Genomic DNA, 18,378 nt, shown 5'->3' with positions numbered 1-18,378 from the left:
GAGATAGATAAGTGTAAAAATGTAGTTTCGACAACTCTCATTAAAAACTGGCTAACGCTCAATCCTGATCAAGACGTATTAACTGAAAATGCTGGTTGGCTTGGTACTTTGAATGAACTTAATTAACTAAATAATAATGGCTACTTTGATCTTTTGATTCCTCTCGGTATGATTTTTGGTTTTGCTGAAGACTATCGTAAAATAGTTGTTAATGTAAACCAAGAACTTATACTCACAAGATCTTGAAATGATTTGAATGCAGTTTTATAAAGTCAAACTCTTGCTCCAAAATCTAATAAAGTGGCAACTTGGGAAGACTTCAAGATATTAATATTAAAACAAGAATGGTTCATGCCTTACGTTGTACTGTCCGATGCACATAAAATTCGTCTACTTTTATATTTGCAAAAAAATAACTTTGTATCTATTAGCTATCAAACTTGAAAACTTTACGAATTCTCTTTTTTAACTACTACATCGAAATATATATGAATGGTCAAAACGTCCAATCAGTTGGAGAAGCCACGCTATGTTATACTAGCCTTTTAGGTAAATAGTAAAAATCAGAGAGGTATTAATGCTAGCCAGTTTGATCATTGCAATATAAGAAATGTAAAACTGTATTTAAATTCACAATATGATCCTTATGAGGATCTTAATATCAATATAACAAACAATCATTTTGCACTGTTATATGACATGTATGCAAATTTTCAGAATTCATATTATTATAAAGATCGTACACCTTTGTTAAGCAAATATCAATTTGAATATGCTGTACCTTTAATTGTCCTTGACTGTTCTAAACAAAATAAGTCGTTAAAGAATACTCCCGTAGATGTGCGATTAGAATTCGAATCTCACGACAATTTTCCTAATAATACATCAGCTTACCGCTTAATTTTACATGATCGTATCGTTTAGTACAGTCCCATGAGTGAGGATGTTAAAAAACTTATGTGAGGCTATAAAACCCGATGCATGACACTACAAACTTTATTAATCTGTTAACCACCATGGAAAAAGATTAGAGCAGTTGGACTAGAGAAAAAGGAGAGAACAGGCAAAGGCAAGAAGAGTAGAAAAAATTTGAGAAGAGACACGCTGAAAAATGAAACGAAAAAAAAGCTAGGCAAAAATCAAAAGATCATAATTGTTGTAAAATTCTTTAAAATAAAAAAATGAACTTGCTACAAAAGATGTTTGTTGATCAACATGTCTCATAAGTTAACCATTAACAAATTTACTACTAATGTTAAGTATCAAAAACTTTCAACCAAGGATGATGACGATGATGACAGAAATAAAAAACTTTAGCTGAAAAATTTAATAGAAGAGTTTTGAACTAATAAATTATCATTTCCTAAATAAGAAAATTATGAACGATTCAAACAATAATTTAAGGTTTTGATATAGAAAAAAGGATAAAATGGAATACATCGTAGACGTGCAAGGCTTTAAAAAGCCTGGTAATGATTACGTGCTTAAAAAATTAGCTATTCTACCACTCTATCTGAACGATGCTGAAGAAGAAATGTATCTTTTTAAAGAACTCTTTGCTTGGCGTAAATTATCACAGAAATATAAAGATCAAAATTCGTATCTTAAACGTAACTATTATGGACTAGCCTGGAATTTAGGCAATATAAAGTACACATAAGATTGAGAATATTCTATGAAAGAATCTTAAACATACCACTAAAATTTTTGTGAATGCAGAACTAAAACAAAAGTGGCTTGAAAGATTTGGACTTAAAGTCACTAATATGACAGATTATCCTTTGTTTGAGCTCCCAAAACAGGTTACCAGTTGCCCTCATCATAATGGAGCTTACAAAACCATGTGTACTCTTCAAAATGTCAAACGCATGAAAAAGTTCTACTTACATACAGAATGGAAAGATGAAAGTGATAATAATAAAGAGCTGTACATATAAATATTTAAGAACAATGTTATTTGTACTTTATAAATTGTAATTCAAAATGAATTTCCTAAAAAACGAAAGTAAATGTTTTAAGCTTTACTATTATTTTCAAAAAAAATAGATATCCATTCCTTGTCCTACCCACTCTTTTTGTACATTTTTTATTTTAAATTAAAAATCTTTATAGAAATATACACATACACGCATCGTACGTAAGTATTTATCTATGTATGTAGATGAACATGTAGATGTGTACATTTATTACCTGGGAAAGGTAACACTTATTTGTCATATCTCACAGATATGAGCGTATGGTTGGGACTCTCATCCATGCATGTAAAACAACACTCTCTTCTACAAGCTAATCAGAGAGAAGGAAGCTCTGCACGACCTCTAGCGCTTCGTGTAGAGTTGTGGCTGTCTGCGCACGCTCGTACACGTGGGCAGGGAGGGGGACGTGTGCTGGATTCAGCGTGTGCTCGTATCAGCCTAGTTTATCTACTATTTAATCTTAAATTTACCATCAAATTTTAAACAACCATACTTTTACATAAGATGATGTACAAATTTCAGACAAAGAGCCAAATAATAAGAAATAATCATTTTCTGAAATGCTCCAGATTGTGTTGCATGACAATAATATAAGCAAGAAAGTGAGCCTGTACCATTGAGTCACACTAACAAACAATTTTTCCTTTGTACATGTTACTGACCATGTTTATTATTTTTATTATATTGATGCCAAAGACCCGTGTTAATATGTGTGATGTGCTATAAATTTATAACTTCGTGTAATGTACGCAGTTTTGCTTGTTTGACTTGCGTCCGAGCAAATCTCGATACATTAAATAATTTTCTTTACTGTCTGTATGAAGATCATCTACACGGTTTAATTTATATTTGTAATTTTCTAGTCCTATAATTAATTATTGTTGAACTTATTATTAAAGCCTGAAATGGTTAACGCTCTAGTCAATGAAACGTCAATATACAAAAAACGGGTTGCGTTTTTAATTTGGAAGATTGCCCTCAGTATCACCTGACATTGTATGTTTAACAAGTTAAAGCACTTATTACCTATTTAGCTAACTATTATATTCTATATTATAACTAATATAACTAATAAAATAACTAATTTTTATTCGTGGAAGTTGTAACGATACTCAGCCATGAGGCCATCACAGGTAGGGTAGGAGAGTTAGGGAAAAGAGGTAAAGGGAATACGTAGAAAAGGAATAAAAAAATAGAGGAAAAAAAGAGGATAAGCCAAAAGAGCGGTCGATTAACTTAGACCTGCAAGCATGCGTGAAGCATTTTTGGTGTGTGAATGAGAATCTTTACTAGATTGCTCTTCTTACTGGTTTAGATTCCTTCACGGATTTGAATCTTAGTAGGAGTTTTTTGGCAACACCCTTAGTATATCTATTATGCTTTCGTCTCTTTTTCAGACCCTGCTTGGCAAAGGTTAAAAAAAAGTTTAATTCACATGAGTCATAACGAAAAATTAAAATAACAAGAAAATTAGAACTATAATCAAAATTACTTATTAAGCATAAATTTAGTATTTAAAAAAATAGACGTAAATAATTTTAGTTTTATTACTATCATTTCTATCTATTTTATGGACTCAGACAAATGTAGGAAAAACTTTTTATACAGCCTGATAAACATGTGTATATGCGACAGTACAAAAAATTCTATTCAAATTACTTGACTGATTCTGTAAGCTAAACTCCTTAATAGGGTAATACTTTCGTGTTTGGTATTATTGTATAAGTAAATGTTATTTTTAATGAATGTATATATTTGTGTTATTTCATTCATAGGTTAATAAATTGGGATTTTTTTAATATTTCATTACCAATATTACTTAAAAAAGCTTAGCACAATTTTAACCTTATACTTTTGTATAAATCAGAATAGAATGCATAAAAATTTATTCATGATCTTACTTTTGAATATATAAATGACTTAATTATTGATTATTTGTACGTATGAAGCTCATTTTTTTTGTTCTGGGCAGTGTGAAAGTATATATAAAAAAATGTGTTAAAAAATAAATCCTTAAGTATGTATGAGATCGGTAGAGGCCACTAGGATGTTTAAAAAAAAAAAAAGTATGAGTGAGAATAACAGAAATGTTGTTCGTATACTCATTGACCTTGTTATTAATATATATAACACAAGAAAATACTGTCTACTAACATAATATACATACGCACGATTTGTTTATTCTAAAAATGTATGTCTCATCAAAGTTTTCTAATAAAATAATGAAAAAGTCAAATAATATGTATACATATATATGTGTGTGGGTAGGTTTCAATATTAATGATGGTTAATAAGGTATTAGTTACATTTCACAAAAATGGCGCAGAGGGTTGAAGGGGGTGGTTGAGGCTCAAGAAAAATCCTTAGTAGACAGTAGAGAATATTTGAGGACTACTAAAGGGCCGTAAGAGGTTTAAAACGCTTCATGAGGATGTTTGGGATCCAGACAAAAAGTGAGCTAAGCCTAAATAAGGAAGAAGATTACGAAATTTAACCTCATTTTTTGGGGGGCATGTAGGAATTAATAACTCTCACTTAGCTTCGATGAACAGTCACAAGCATTGTAAATTTTTTTTTTCCTTCTTAATAATGATAATAATTAATGATCAAGCACCTTTAACCAAATAACCTAGTAAACTTAAGTGTATTCGTTATAAACAAGTAGTATTTTTAACTAACAATTGTGCAACTTTAACTAAAATTAAATGTAATAAAGTGGTAGTTTTCATTTTTATTACATAATAGCGTTGGATAAATGAGTCATTCTAGTCTTGTCATCTTAAATAAATTAAATTGTCGATTAATGATAATCAAGCACCTTCAACAAAATATTCTTATAAACCCAGGCCTTGTCGAATTTTATTTAGTATAATAATTATAATAGTTATAATTATAATAAAAATAGTTATAATAATAATAACAATAATAATTAATAAACAAGCACTTTTAATGAAATGACCTAGTACAATTAAATCTTGTTATCTTAAATAAATTGTAATGTCAATCAATAAATAAGCACCTTAAACGAAACAATCCAGTCTGTTTTGAGCTTTTGACGCAATATTCTGGTACGCCCAAGTCTTGTACATTTTAAGATATTATAAAAAATAATTGACGAACGAGTGCTAATAAATAGATAATCTAGTACTCTTTAGTCTTCTAGTCTTTGATTAATTAAAAGTTAATAAGCAATTAAGCCTTTTAATAAAATGATGAAATGTGCTTCGGTGTTCTTGTTTAGTATAAATATGTTATGCTTATTATTGAATAAGGGGTTTTAATTTAGCCATGCATTTTTATAAGGTTTTTTAATCTATACATTATATTGTTATGTAGCATGGATATATTGATACATAGATATTGCGATCTATTTACGTCATCATGTATTAACAACGAATGGTAATGTTTATCAGTAACTAAATGCTTCATTCCAAATAATTAATGCTGAGCATTTAATTAGTTGTTGGTAATGAATTCAATAAACAGTTAGTAAAAAAAATATGCTTTGAATAGTTTAAAATGCTTTTTTTACCATAAATCACAGTTCTAATTATAGAAAAATACAAACTTAGAGACAGGGTAATAAGTTGTTAAAACCACTTGTTAAATATCAATGATATGAATGATATTAAACTTTCGAGTTCGTATACAAAAAAAGTTAAGTTCACAGCAGTACTTAATAAATTAAGCTTAATAATAACAAAATATCATTAGTTGTAACTTATCCATACGACAATGCACCTGTATATTAATATGCATTCTAACTTATCAACAACGAAAAGACAAAAACACACTTCGTTACTTAGATAAAAATACTTTATTATTAATCAACATTATTATTATTTATTAGTTAGGTTCAGTTTGAATTGAGTTCTTCGATTTTTGTTAAATGATGACTAGCACGATGATTTTGCAATGATAAGATTTTAAATTTCTTCAAAGAGTCATTCTTTACGACAGTCGTTCCCTCACAAAGCTAACAGTGTACTTTGTGGCTTTCGGAAGTGTCAAGTGACAACCGAAGTGAGCCACTAAGCTTAAAAACATAGAGTCAGAAAATACTGGTCCCATAATACGTAAAACAAAGAGGTTTTGACTCAAGTTTCGTGCAAGATTCATTTCTACACGTATCGTTTTAGTTGGTAGCTGTCGACCGCTCATTAAGGGTGAACTGTTTAATAAATCGTGACAAGTGTGCAACTTGAACAATTTGTTTCGAGTAGCTGTGCACCGCTCATCTAGTGTGAACTAGTCCATTTATTTTGCCTCTTCTAGAATTTTACTACATGTAGCCTGATATATTCTTAATAATATTGATATAAATGTAATAAAGGCAAAATAAAGGTAAAGAAAATACAAATTCAATTCGAAAAAATCGTAGCAAGATTGCATCCAATGAACAAGTCATAAAATAAGAATATACAAAAGAAACAAGAATAATAACAGTAATTACATGGTAAGGAAAGATAAAAAAAAAATATTAATATCCACAATTAAATCAGAAAAGAAAGATTTCGTAAATTTATTTAATATTTCCAAACACCTAAATGCACATGTAATCTTTACTTCCTTTTATCTGTCTTAACTAGTAAACAACCAAATAGTTGAACTGTCTGCTGGTCCCCCAACCTGTGAAGGAGCGTGAGACTTTAATATACAATCTTGAGTTTTAAATTAAAGGCAGAGTCAAATTATAGTAATAATCATTAAACAATTGTATTTATTTCTTAAGTAATTATTTATTACATTTGTTACTAACAAAAATAATTAAGTGCTCAGTGTTACTTAAAAAAAGTTTGATCATCGACAAAAATTAGATCACTTAGTTCTTAAAACACGAATACGTAAATGAATTCAGGGACTTATGTCAGACTGTTTGTGTAAAACAGAAAAATCAAGTGGCGCAGTAGCGCCACGAAAGCGAGTTTGAGAAGCTGACGATGACAATGCCGTGGCTACCGCGTACACTATTTACTTCTATATTCGAATACCGAATTTTCAATAAATAAAAAAAAATACTCATCATTATATTAATAAAAATTTTTTGATGCACTATTACATTTCGTATGTTCCACTATGATTCTCAACAATAATATTTGTGGGAAAACTATTAAAACATGATAATGAGATGCATGGTTAAACAAAATTTCCAAAATCTCTTTTTCTTTCTCCTTTCTCAGTTTGCCATGACTAGACCGTTAAGTTGGCCGCATACTGGCTACAAAGATATCGATACTATCGATTTACTGTGTCAACGTATAGTCAACTCGTTCTTAGGGTCTTAAAGCTCTGTAGAGTATCATTTAAAGTATGTATATAAATTTATGCATACAATATTTACAAATTCCTGATTATTGATTATTAATATATACATCAAAATATATATTATCCTAACACAATAGTGAGTTTCCGGAATCTGTTGCATGGATAGACCTTGAAGTTAGTCGCACTTGTGCTATACATTGTACTGATTTCCTTAGTGCGTAGAAATCAATATCTCAGCAGATTTTCTTAAAGAGCGTAGAAATCAATATTGCGCAGAAAGATGCACAGTCGCACTGTATGTATAAAAAATTACTTTCATATAAAGTAAAGTGTTAGGCGCGTTTGACGTGTTTTAAATCGATTGAAAAATAATTGTGACTTGAATATATTATTAATAAAAATATTTAAAAAAAAAAAAAAGAAAATAATCAATAATTGCTAAAAATTTTAATGTTCAATTTTTTACATAACAGATAGTCTTACAAAATTTACTAAAAATAACTGAAATCCCTATATAAAAACTAACTTTTATATAAAGTAAAAGGTAAGGCGAGTTTGATGTGTTTCAAATACATCCAAAATAATCATGTTTACAAAACTTATAACGTACAGTGAAACAAAAGTTATTTTCATAGCAAAGACTATAATATCTCCAAGTGTTTCAGTTAACATGTTTCTAATGCTACTTATTTAAAAACATTTGGCAAAATATAATATTTGAAAAGTAACAATATCAACAACAAAAAGTCAATTTTGTTGCCACGTCAAAGAGTTATTGTAAACATAAAATCATTCATCACTAGAATGAATATCCAAATTAAAATATGTTATTAAATAAAATTTTTTTTACAAAATAATTATTATTATAAAATAATTATAATTGAACGTTTAAAAAGTTATGAGATCAGTTAAAATTAGTCAAGTTTATTGATACATCAATGAGTTATAATTTACTAAAAATTATTTAGTATTAAAATGAATATCTTTATAAAAATATCTGAGTGCATTAAAAATTTTACAAAACAAAATGGTAGATTTAGAAAGTAATGAGATATAAAAGAAATAGTCAAGTTTTTGACATTACAAATATTGTAATACTTGAATAAGGTATGTATTATTTTTTATAATACTTTTAAGGTACTGAATAACAAATAGTCAAGCCTAATGTTTTATTTTCATTATAAAAGCAAAAAATGTCAATATTTTGGAAAGTTAATAAATCTGTATAACTTGCTGGCCCAGGTTTATACTGTTTTTTGTCAAATAATAAAAATAACGTTTAGGAAAAACAATAATTGTAAATTTATATATAAATATATGTGATCAGGCATATGATAGCTCTATGGGTAGCATGCCTGCTCACAGACCCTGATGGCCCGGGGTTCAAATTAAAATTTTCATCATTGAATTAGAATTTCTTTGGCATGGGAGTTGAGCCTTTCAAACAACCTACAGCTTCTTCTAAAGTTAAACCCTTCACGTTTTAATAAAGTTGATACAATATTTTACTGTATGCCTAAGTAGACTATATACGTGTCAAAAGCCATGTCTGAGCCTTTGGACGATGATGAACATAAAAAAAAAAATTGTGTTACAATGGCTTACGTGCAGTTAGTTAGAGACTTATTTGCGTGCTAACATTTTTATTCATTTACTCGGCTTCTTAGTACAAATAATTTCTAAAGCCTTTAAGTATTTTTTATGTCTGTATTAAGTTATGACGGTTAAGGCAATGTACAAAAAATATTATTTTATTTTAATGGAACAAGGTCTTGAATCCATAAAACTAGCATTACAGATTATAAACAAGTATTCTTAAACTCTTACGCTTTTAATTTACTAACAATAGTAAAAGATTTATTCCGTAACCAAGCGAATATTTCAAATAAGGCTTTTTTCGAAAATTTATTTATTTATAAACTTTTTCCATAAGTAGTTAGGATTTTTAACGTCAAGAACAGTATAAGCCCGGGCCAGCAAGTTATACAGATTTATTAGCTTTCTAAAATATTGACATTTTTTGCTTTTATAATGAAACTAAAACATTAGGCTTGACTATTTGTTATTCAGTACCTTAAAAGTATTGTTAAAAATAATACATACCTTATTCAAGTATTACAATATTTGTAATGTCAAAAACTTGACTATTTCTTTTATATCTCATTACTTTCTAAATCTTCCATTTTGTTTTGTAAAATTTTTAATGCACTAATATATTTTCATAAAGATATTCATTTTAATACTGAATAATTTTTAGTAAATTATAACTCTCTGATGTATCAATAAACTTGACTAATTTTAACTGATCTCATTACTTTTTAAACGTTCAATTATTTTGTGAAAAAAATTTTATTTAATTACATATTTTAATTTAGATATTCATTCTAGTGATGAATAAATTTATGTTTATAAAAAATCTTTGACGTGGCAACTAAATTGACTATTTTTTGTTGATCTTATTACTTTTTAAATATTTTATTTTACCCAATATTTTTAAATAAGTAGCATTAGAAACATGTTAACTAAAACACTTGGAGATATTGTAGTCTTTGGTATGAAAATAACTTTTGTTTCACTGTTGAACGTTATTATGATTATTTTGGATGTATTTAAAACACATCAAACTCGCCTAACCTTTTACTTTATATAAAAGTTAGTTTTTTTATGGGGATATTATATACAATAAAATTAACATGGCAACAATGCGTAGCTCAATTAAATTTCTTATTTAATAGTGAACTTTTTTGCTTATAATAAACAAAGAGATACCAGTACACTGGACGATTTTATTAATGGGCTCAATAAGAAAATTTTATTTATTTAAAATAAAAAGACTAAGATGCAGTGGATTTTTTTGTTTAAGGTGCCAAGTTATAATTAAAAACTTTAATTTATTTAAGATATGAAAATACAAGATTATACCAGGTCTTTTTTTATCAGTGCTTATTTATTAATTAATATGATATTGTATATTACGTCACGAGGCACGGTAGCAGTACTTTACCGTCCATGTATGTATTGGCACCTGGGGCAAAGCCAAGGGTGGCAAACGTAAAGACGGTGATGTGCTATTTTTCTGCCAAGTGGTGTATACGATGTTTCTTCAATACTGGCGGGAAGTTTGCGATCCAAAGATGTAATTTTTTGCCTAGTTTTGAATAAAATAAACACGTAGTCGTTTTGTCGTTCATTGTGAGCGTTCATGCGTCTGTTGATCTAAGGACTCGAGGGAAATAAAAAGAAAGCGAGATAGAAAACCACAATATATAGCAAACCGGTACTGTTTGCAGCAGCCACACTCGTAGAAGTCGTTCAATTATACATAAAATTAAATAACACACAAAATTAATATAAAAATAGATTATGCTGGTACTGTAAGAATTATATGAGTATGTCTTTCTCCTGTGATGGTCGTTCACTTACGTGAAAAATCTACTTGGAAACAAAAAAGACGTATAGGTATGCTGCTAAATATATAAGCTTCATTCATATTTCCGCAGAACCACTTTTAGTACCCAGACGTAAAGAGACTAAGTACTTAACTATTTTTAATTTTTAAGTATATCACTACTCACTTGTTAAAATCATTCATGTTACATTCTGCAATCTGCACATCCACACTGCAGAAGTTTTGAAGTTACGATCCAAGTGCTTTGATTTTCGTCAGCTGAGTGTAGTATATTGTTGACTATAGCTACATATACATTAAAAGCTGATGGCTAGCATGAGAAAGTAACAAGGAGAGAGCTGCACAGTACGTTCGTGCGCAACCAAAAAATTTCTGTCCTGGTCAGAAATGCATAACTTCCCAGCCCAAAATCAGGACATGTATGTAAGCTTCCCTTAAGAGTATGATAAAAATAAATTAATATCAAGAAAACTTAGACGTTCTTGATTGTTTCATAAAAGTAACTTGTTTGTTATTTAATATTTTAGTTTATCAAGGATAAAAAGATGAAACAATAATGCATTATTCTGTTGAAGGTGATTCAACTAGCGACCCCCCGTCTTGGCTTCGCCCGAGACTCATTACATAGAATACCGTAGTATATTGACACGTAATAAAAAACATTTTGAGTTGAAAATTTTATATATATATTCCTAACACTTCTCAGAAAAAAAATCTCTTATGAAAATCATTTTTATTTGAAATTAATGCAGTTTACTTGGTCAAATAATAAGTTAAAAGAGTATTAAAAAAATAATTTTGCTTAAAAGTATCGTGCGTTCTTTACGTCATAAAATAACTGTTGGTCCTACAGGGCCATTGATTTGGACTTTCTCAAATTACAATTAATAAAAAGAGCTTTTTGCTGAATTTATGAAGATTTAAAACTAACAAATATTATATAGTTAAAAAAAATTTTTTTCCGATGTCACAACCTTATTGCCAGATCATATAAGTCTTCGAGCTTCATTTTTTCTTTTTTTTCGCCACAATGAATATAAGTACAAATTATTCTACATATTTAAAAAACTACAATATCCAAGTAATTACTATAAGAGTTATAATAAAAAGCTGATCTCTCACTTAATAGATTCATTGTATGTAGATTTTGATGCAGCTGTTTTAATCTCGACGAATGAAAGTTTTTCTTCCTATTCGTCCTCTTTTGACTACAGGTATGGTTCAAACTTTTGTAAGCCTTAGAGGCTGTTTTTTGTCAACTTTAGTAAGTTGAAATATATTTGTTGGTGGCAAGGTAGTTCGACGTTCGATGGACCTAAAAAGGACCGGTGAGCTAAACTATTTTGTGACTAAGATTTTTAGCAAACTTGACTGCCTAGATACCTCAGGGTGATCTTCTCTCAGCTGTTGTTGTAACATCAGACTGATCAGGAGGAAAAGTACAACGTCTAAAGCGTTAGAGCTAGTTGTAAAACTCTTTCCCAACGTCTCATGGTATTACGCTGTGAACGTTAACGTTTAAAGCACCTTATTTTTTTACATAGCTCAGTTGTTTTGGTAATCTAAGGTGGAAAGATTGCTTCGTGATGCTTGCCCGTTGAATACTGTCTTGTTTGTTCAAGTTTATTTTTTCTTTATAGCTGTTAAGTTTGCCCAGTGCAGACCTTGGAGAACATTGGTGATTCCTGGTTAAATGCTTAGAGTTAAGAGGGTAATATGGGGTCGTTGGTCGCCAGGGTTCCCAGCCTTACGGCAAACAACTCCACTCCTGACGTTTTTCAGTGAATAGTTGACTTGGTTTAATAGTGGCCAGCCTCATATATTATAGTCTTTGAGTCGACGAATTTTTGGCGGAAAGGGTAGTTAAAATGTATTGTTGGCAAAGTAGTTAAACGTTAGGTGGCTTTTAAAAGAACCGATGAGACTGGTGGTTAAGTAGGGAACGTAAATATTTATCATAGCCCTACATAGGACCATTAGTGATACTTCAAGCCATTTGTTATTATTGTTTTTGAAGATGGAGAGCTAGCTGCGGGTAGCTTGACTATTACCCTCAGAGTATCTGCGTACGTAGAACGTGCTGGAGAGAAGCTTGCACCGACCAAAGAATATCTCGCCTTCAGGTTGTTCCCCAGATAACCAACCGCTTATCGGCAGTTGGGAAAGTTGGTCTGGAGAATATCTTCTTTGTGAACATGCCGATCCTACAAAACACTAATAAGGCTGTTGTGGCTGTCCAAACTTAGGGTTGTTCTTCCTGGTTTGCTGTTGTTATATAATCTGCTCAGGTAGCAGCACCAGGTTGGTTAAAGGAATGGCCAGAAAATACCAAATTAAGAGCAAAGTGTGTTCTAGCTAGACATCTCCTGGTATTTTGACAGAGACAATAGCGTTCAGAACGTCTCAGTATTGGTGGCTACTCGTCAATTATGGTGGTTCAGGATGGAGTTTAACGTTAGATGCTTATCCATTAGAGAACAGTGTCTTTGGTAGCTGGCATACCCAGCTGCACAGCTTCCACCTGTAAGCTTCATGCACTGTCGGTTAACGACTGCGTAATTGGTACGTTTCTCAGGCCTATTATATCCCCACTTATTTAATTCAATTGCTGGTTAATTCAATTTTACATCGATGCCACCTTGTGCATTCAACTGAACTAAAGCGCAATGCTAGTATGTTTTTGCCAAACTTTGAGTGTATTCATTGCTTTTGTTAATTATTTTTTCAAGATAAAAACTATACTCAAATCATCTTGGAAGTGTTAAGAGTCAATTTGCAAAATTGAAGCGAAATCGGTTGAGTAGTTTTTGCGGTTAGCGATTACAACAGTTTTAGCGACTTTACTTCATTCATAAGTGAAATAATTTAATTTATTTAACATGGCAAAATTAACGAGACCTACTTAACTAACGCTATTATTTATTCAAAATGAAAATTCATACTTAAGTATGCTAAGTTTTGTTACTAATTACTGTATTTTAGTGAGTGTTATTGATCTTTATTTGTAAGTATTGTGAGTGCTTACTAGAATGCAGTAAGTATTGTTATTTTTTAAATATCACAATAAACTCATACTTTTTTCTCTGTAGCTGTCGATTTCTAGAACCTTAAAACAAATTTATTATTTATGTAATTATTTTTAGCTTAAATAAATTTTAGTAAACATTTTGATAAATGTAAGTGTGGCGGAAAAAAAACCATAGATGTAATTCAAAGGTACGATCATTAGAAAAAAATATGATCCAATCCGCTTCGCTACGGTATAGCATAAATATGGGGGTATAAGGGTATAGATGTTATATGTGAACTTTGAAACAGGCTTGGGTTAACCTTCCATATATCTTATGCAGGAAGAAAGTTAGAGTAGGGAAACTTTAGGTAGAGACTCTTTTGAGATGTACTCTAATTGTACTAGCCTATAGCTTGCAAGTCCCATGAATACTAAATTCTGCTGTGAGGAGAATGTCGTCCCACCTGGCATCACTGGCTCGTAGGGTCAATCAGTGCTCGAAGTTGTGAACAGACACTTTTATTATTATCAGTATTTACAGGATAAAAAAAAAGCTGTTCTAGTATGAAAATCTATACTGCATACATTTAGGGCTTTCATCATACGTAAAGTGCTTCAGTTTCAAACGTACATGGTATGAAATGTGTTGAAGCGAGTTCACAATCAAATGCTAGCACACACAGTATGACAATCATAGGTGTAGTGCGTGCAGCCCATGCGCAATGTGTTTTGTATGTACTTACACTGATTTTTTGTAAAACCCATACTTAGTGTACACCTTGTACACTTTCATTATTTAATATACGTTTTATTCTGTAATTCATAAATACAAGCGTATTTATAGATATATCTCTGGGGCCCTCCTTTCCAAGCGTATCAACGGGTGACACAGCCGTTACCGGGCCAGTACAATGAATTTCGACTTATCAGATAGTCCCTATTGCACATCAAAACAACGCCTCAAAAATATTTGTTATATCCTGCTAGTATTTTTTACTTTTTGAAGTATCGAATTTGTATTGTGTTAATTTTATTCCTTAAAAAAAAGTGCACTAAGTGCTCTGTGTGTAGAAAGATGAAAACCAGAATACATTGTCATCATCCTGAGAACACCGTTGATCATTTTGAAGGTTATTTAGGTAAAAGTTTATTTATATAAGTATTTAATGTCAATTCCTTGTCTATTAAACTCACGCTTGGTGATAACTCAAAGTATAATATTTAAGAATATAAGATAGATGGTCACTAGATAAGTTTGTGTATAGTCTAGTAATAATATTACAATATTTATCATTATAGCATAATACGAACTCATGTACACTTATTTCTTGCGTGCTATGGTTTTATTCTTAATCCATAACATTATCATATTGTTAAAATAAGAGTTTATACATAGCACCATCTGAACTTATATATAAGTACTATGTATGTACGCACCTGCTGCTATGCATCAGGCCAGTTCAGTTGATTGCTAGCCTTTAGCCAGTAAGCACTGCAACAGTTTTTGTCTGGATGGTAAGAAAGCAAAATAAATATGACAACACTTTTTTATAAAAAAATTAATTCTATTTTTCATAGCTAATTGCTCAGTGGTTTTTCTTTTTTATCCCACTATTTTTCCCAAACCCAGAGAGCCTCGTGCAGTGAACTTACATGTCCCAAAAGGTTATGGGCCTAGTACGCTTTTACTGTGTGGGGTTCTTGGTGACAAGGGACTTGTGCAAGGATTCTGTATTTCCGAGATTGACGGGCCTTTTCATTTCTTCTAGAATAATTTCTATTTAAAAACCATAAGTGAAAGTGACAGAAGCAGTGTGCCACTTGAACCTGAAATCTAGGTTAAGATAAAGACGTTCGCCAATGACGGTGAGGTGCCCTCACCAAAATTGGAAGGTGCGGCTGAGGCTGCCAGGAGGTGCAACCTGTGCTACCACAGTGGTGGGTTGCGAGGGACGAAGAGAAAGAGAGCGACAGATCTATGAGGAAAGCAGTGTGCCAAGCAAACAGTATGTCAATCTTCTTTGTTGTAGTTGCAACATGTAGGCAGACATGTTGTATTTATGTTGCCTTTCTCAAATTCGTTGCCTTTTGGCTGGGTCTTGCCTCAGGAAAGGAGGTGGGTGGGTGTAGAGACGTTTTGGCGGTGCTTTGCCATGGTTGCTTTCACGGGTGGCTGGGGCGCTGGGTTAGTACAGAGGATGCCTAGCCTTACCTGTATGCCGGGTTGCCGTCGCCGTGGTGAAATCATAGCATTCAGCTCGTTTTCCTTTCTCTCTACTGTCCCGAAGTGTGCGAGCATGTGTTGTGTCCATACATGTGTGCGCATGTATGGGCAGCTTATACGCCATCTTTTCTCTCCTTAACCGTATCCAGGCGCACCGAACAGTCTACGTTCTACAGTTTTTGTGTGCTGGGGGGGGAAGGGGTGACCTGACTTGGCTGCTGTTTGCGCACGTGATGGTTGCATTCATTGTGTGTGCGAAGAACTGTGTCTCGTTGTTTACGCACGATTGTATGTTTCCGTTTGTTTTTCTTCTTGGAAGCAGACAGGTATACTCATGTAACGACGTGCGACAGCTTTATTTTAAATAAGGATGTGATTGACGCGTATATGCGACTTTTTTAACTTGGTGCGGAAATTTGCGGAGAAGATCTCGAGAGGAATTTATCTGTAAATGTTAAAGACGGTTTGGTTGAATATGTTTATAAAAAGTAATTAATCGCAGCCACCTCAAAAAGTAACTTCGAGCCATTAGAATTTGACAAAATATCACGAGTGGTTAAAAACTTTGGTGGCGTTGTATTTCTGTCTGCAAAAAGTAATGAAAATTTAAAAACTTCAAAAGATTTGGACGCACTTGATTTCTCGTCCAGGTATTGAAAGAAAGCGATATTTTCAGCGACGGAATTAAAAAAGATTGAGCTTCTGACTGATACGAAGACAGAGGATGAGAGAGTTGACGAAATGCATTTCGGTTCATGTGATTACAGAATCCTAAAAGAAAAATCAGCGAGCCCAGCTATTCTGAGAAAGGTGCAAATTATAAGAGAAGAAAGCATTACTTTTAAATACGACAGTGAAAACGATGGACTTGTCACTTAAACACAAGTTAATAGTAACTACTCGAGACAGACGACCGACAAAAATGAACTTCTAGTTAAGAGGAGGGCGATTGCGAAAGAAAGGGGGAGTTTGAGATGCCGAATAGGCTGGCACGAGAAACGACAGATGTCGGACAATTAGAGGGCGGTGCAAACCACCACAAAGAACACTAACCGAATAAAGGTCCTGGAAAACACGATAACGGCTATCTCCAGACTATCTGAAAGACTTGACGCTTTTCTGACAGCACGAGAGGTAGGTCAATAAAATACCAAAGTGGACGCTTTTCACTCTACTGCTTCTTTTTCGTTAAAATGAGATCGCCAGTAAAAACTTAATCTCTTCTTCGAAAAAAGTTTCGATTGCATACTGCATAATAGAACAACTAACCTTGATCAAAGTGAATGGTATTAACTTGAAGTTTTAAACAAGAATTAAACTTCTCATTGTGACCATAAATTATCACCTAAAATAAAGATAGAACTGTTTTTGATAAATTATTTTCAAGGCTAGAGATTAAAAAACTACTGTACGTTTTGGATCATACCGTTGAGTTTTGGTACGACAGTCGTAAAAAGGGTAAGACATACAGTAATTAATCACAGTGATAATTCTTATCACTTAAAGACTGCTCATTATTTCAACCCTAACGAACTACAACATAAATTATAAAAAATTTAAGGGACAAGGGAGAAACACAAATAACAAGAAAAATAAAACTGTATTAAGGGAAAGCGACATTATCTCCTCACTGTTTTTAAGCTCTGTCAATAACGTAAAGACTGATGATAACAACCTTATTAAGTTTATTGTTGACTCAAGAGCAAACAATCACAAAGTGAGTTCTCCGTTAGTGTTAAAAAGCTAAAGTCATAATAAGACAGGCAAAATTAAATGTGCCAACAGTAATTCCTTAGCAGACGTGAAAACAGAGGGAGAAGGTACGGTCATTGGTAAAAACAGAAATAACAACTTAACACTAAATAACGTGATTTGCTCTTAATCCCTGTCAGAAAATTTAGTTTCTTTGAGAAAATTTTTAGATTTGGGCTTGGCTATATATCTTGATAATAATGAAATTGATATATTGATCCGGCTTTCAACGAGTTATTTATCACAGGGGTCTATCATCATCCATACCGTTTTGTTGAGTAAAACGTTCATAACAAGGATCAAAATAAGGTTGACAAAAAATTTGCATACCTAGTGACGAATGGCTAGGACGAACCATGATATAGTACACGAAGCAAAGCTATAACAAAAGGCAGCATACAAGATACAAATAATAGTAAAAATTTTAAGCAAGAGGAAGTTACTAAAAATTTAAGTATGTCACATCCCATAGACTCTTGCTTCAAGAACTGAGTTAATGACCACAACCTTCTGAATCCAGATAAAATAAGTGTGGGAAATACACATAGTTATGGTAGTTCTAAAACTCTTAAGAATACAAATCCCATCAATGATGCCATTTTATGGTATGTAAGATTATGGCATTTTTCCACTATTACCTTAAAGCTTTTCCCAAGAAATTTTCAGATAACAAAGATTTGAAGAAAATTGTATTTGATGACACTATATCAAATAGTGATATATGCTCAAATGCAAATTCAAC

Source organism: Copidosoma floridanum, unplaced genomic scaffold (genome assembly GCF_036245765.1).
Source record: "Copidosoma floridanum isolate Cflo_tuat_1 unplaced genomic scaffold, Cflo_Japanese_pri ptg000004l, whole genome shotgun sequence".
Lineage (NCBI taxonomy): Eukaryota > Metazoa > Arthropoda > Insecta > Hymenoptera > Encyrtidae > Copidosoma > Copidosoma floridanum.
This window is presented reverse-complemented; position numbering follows the sequence as displayed.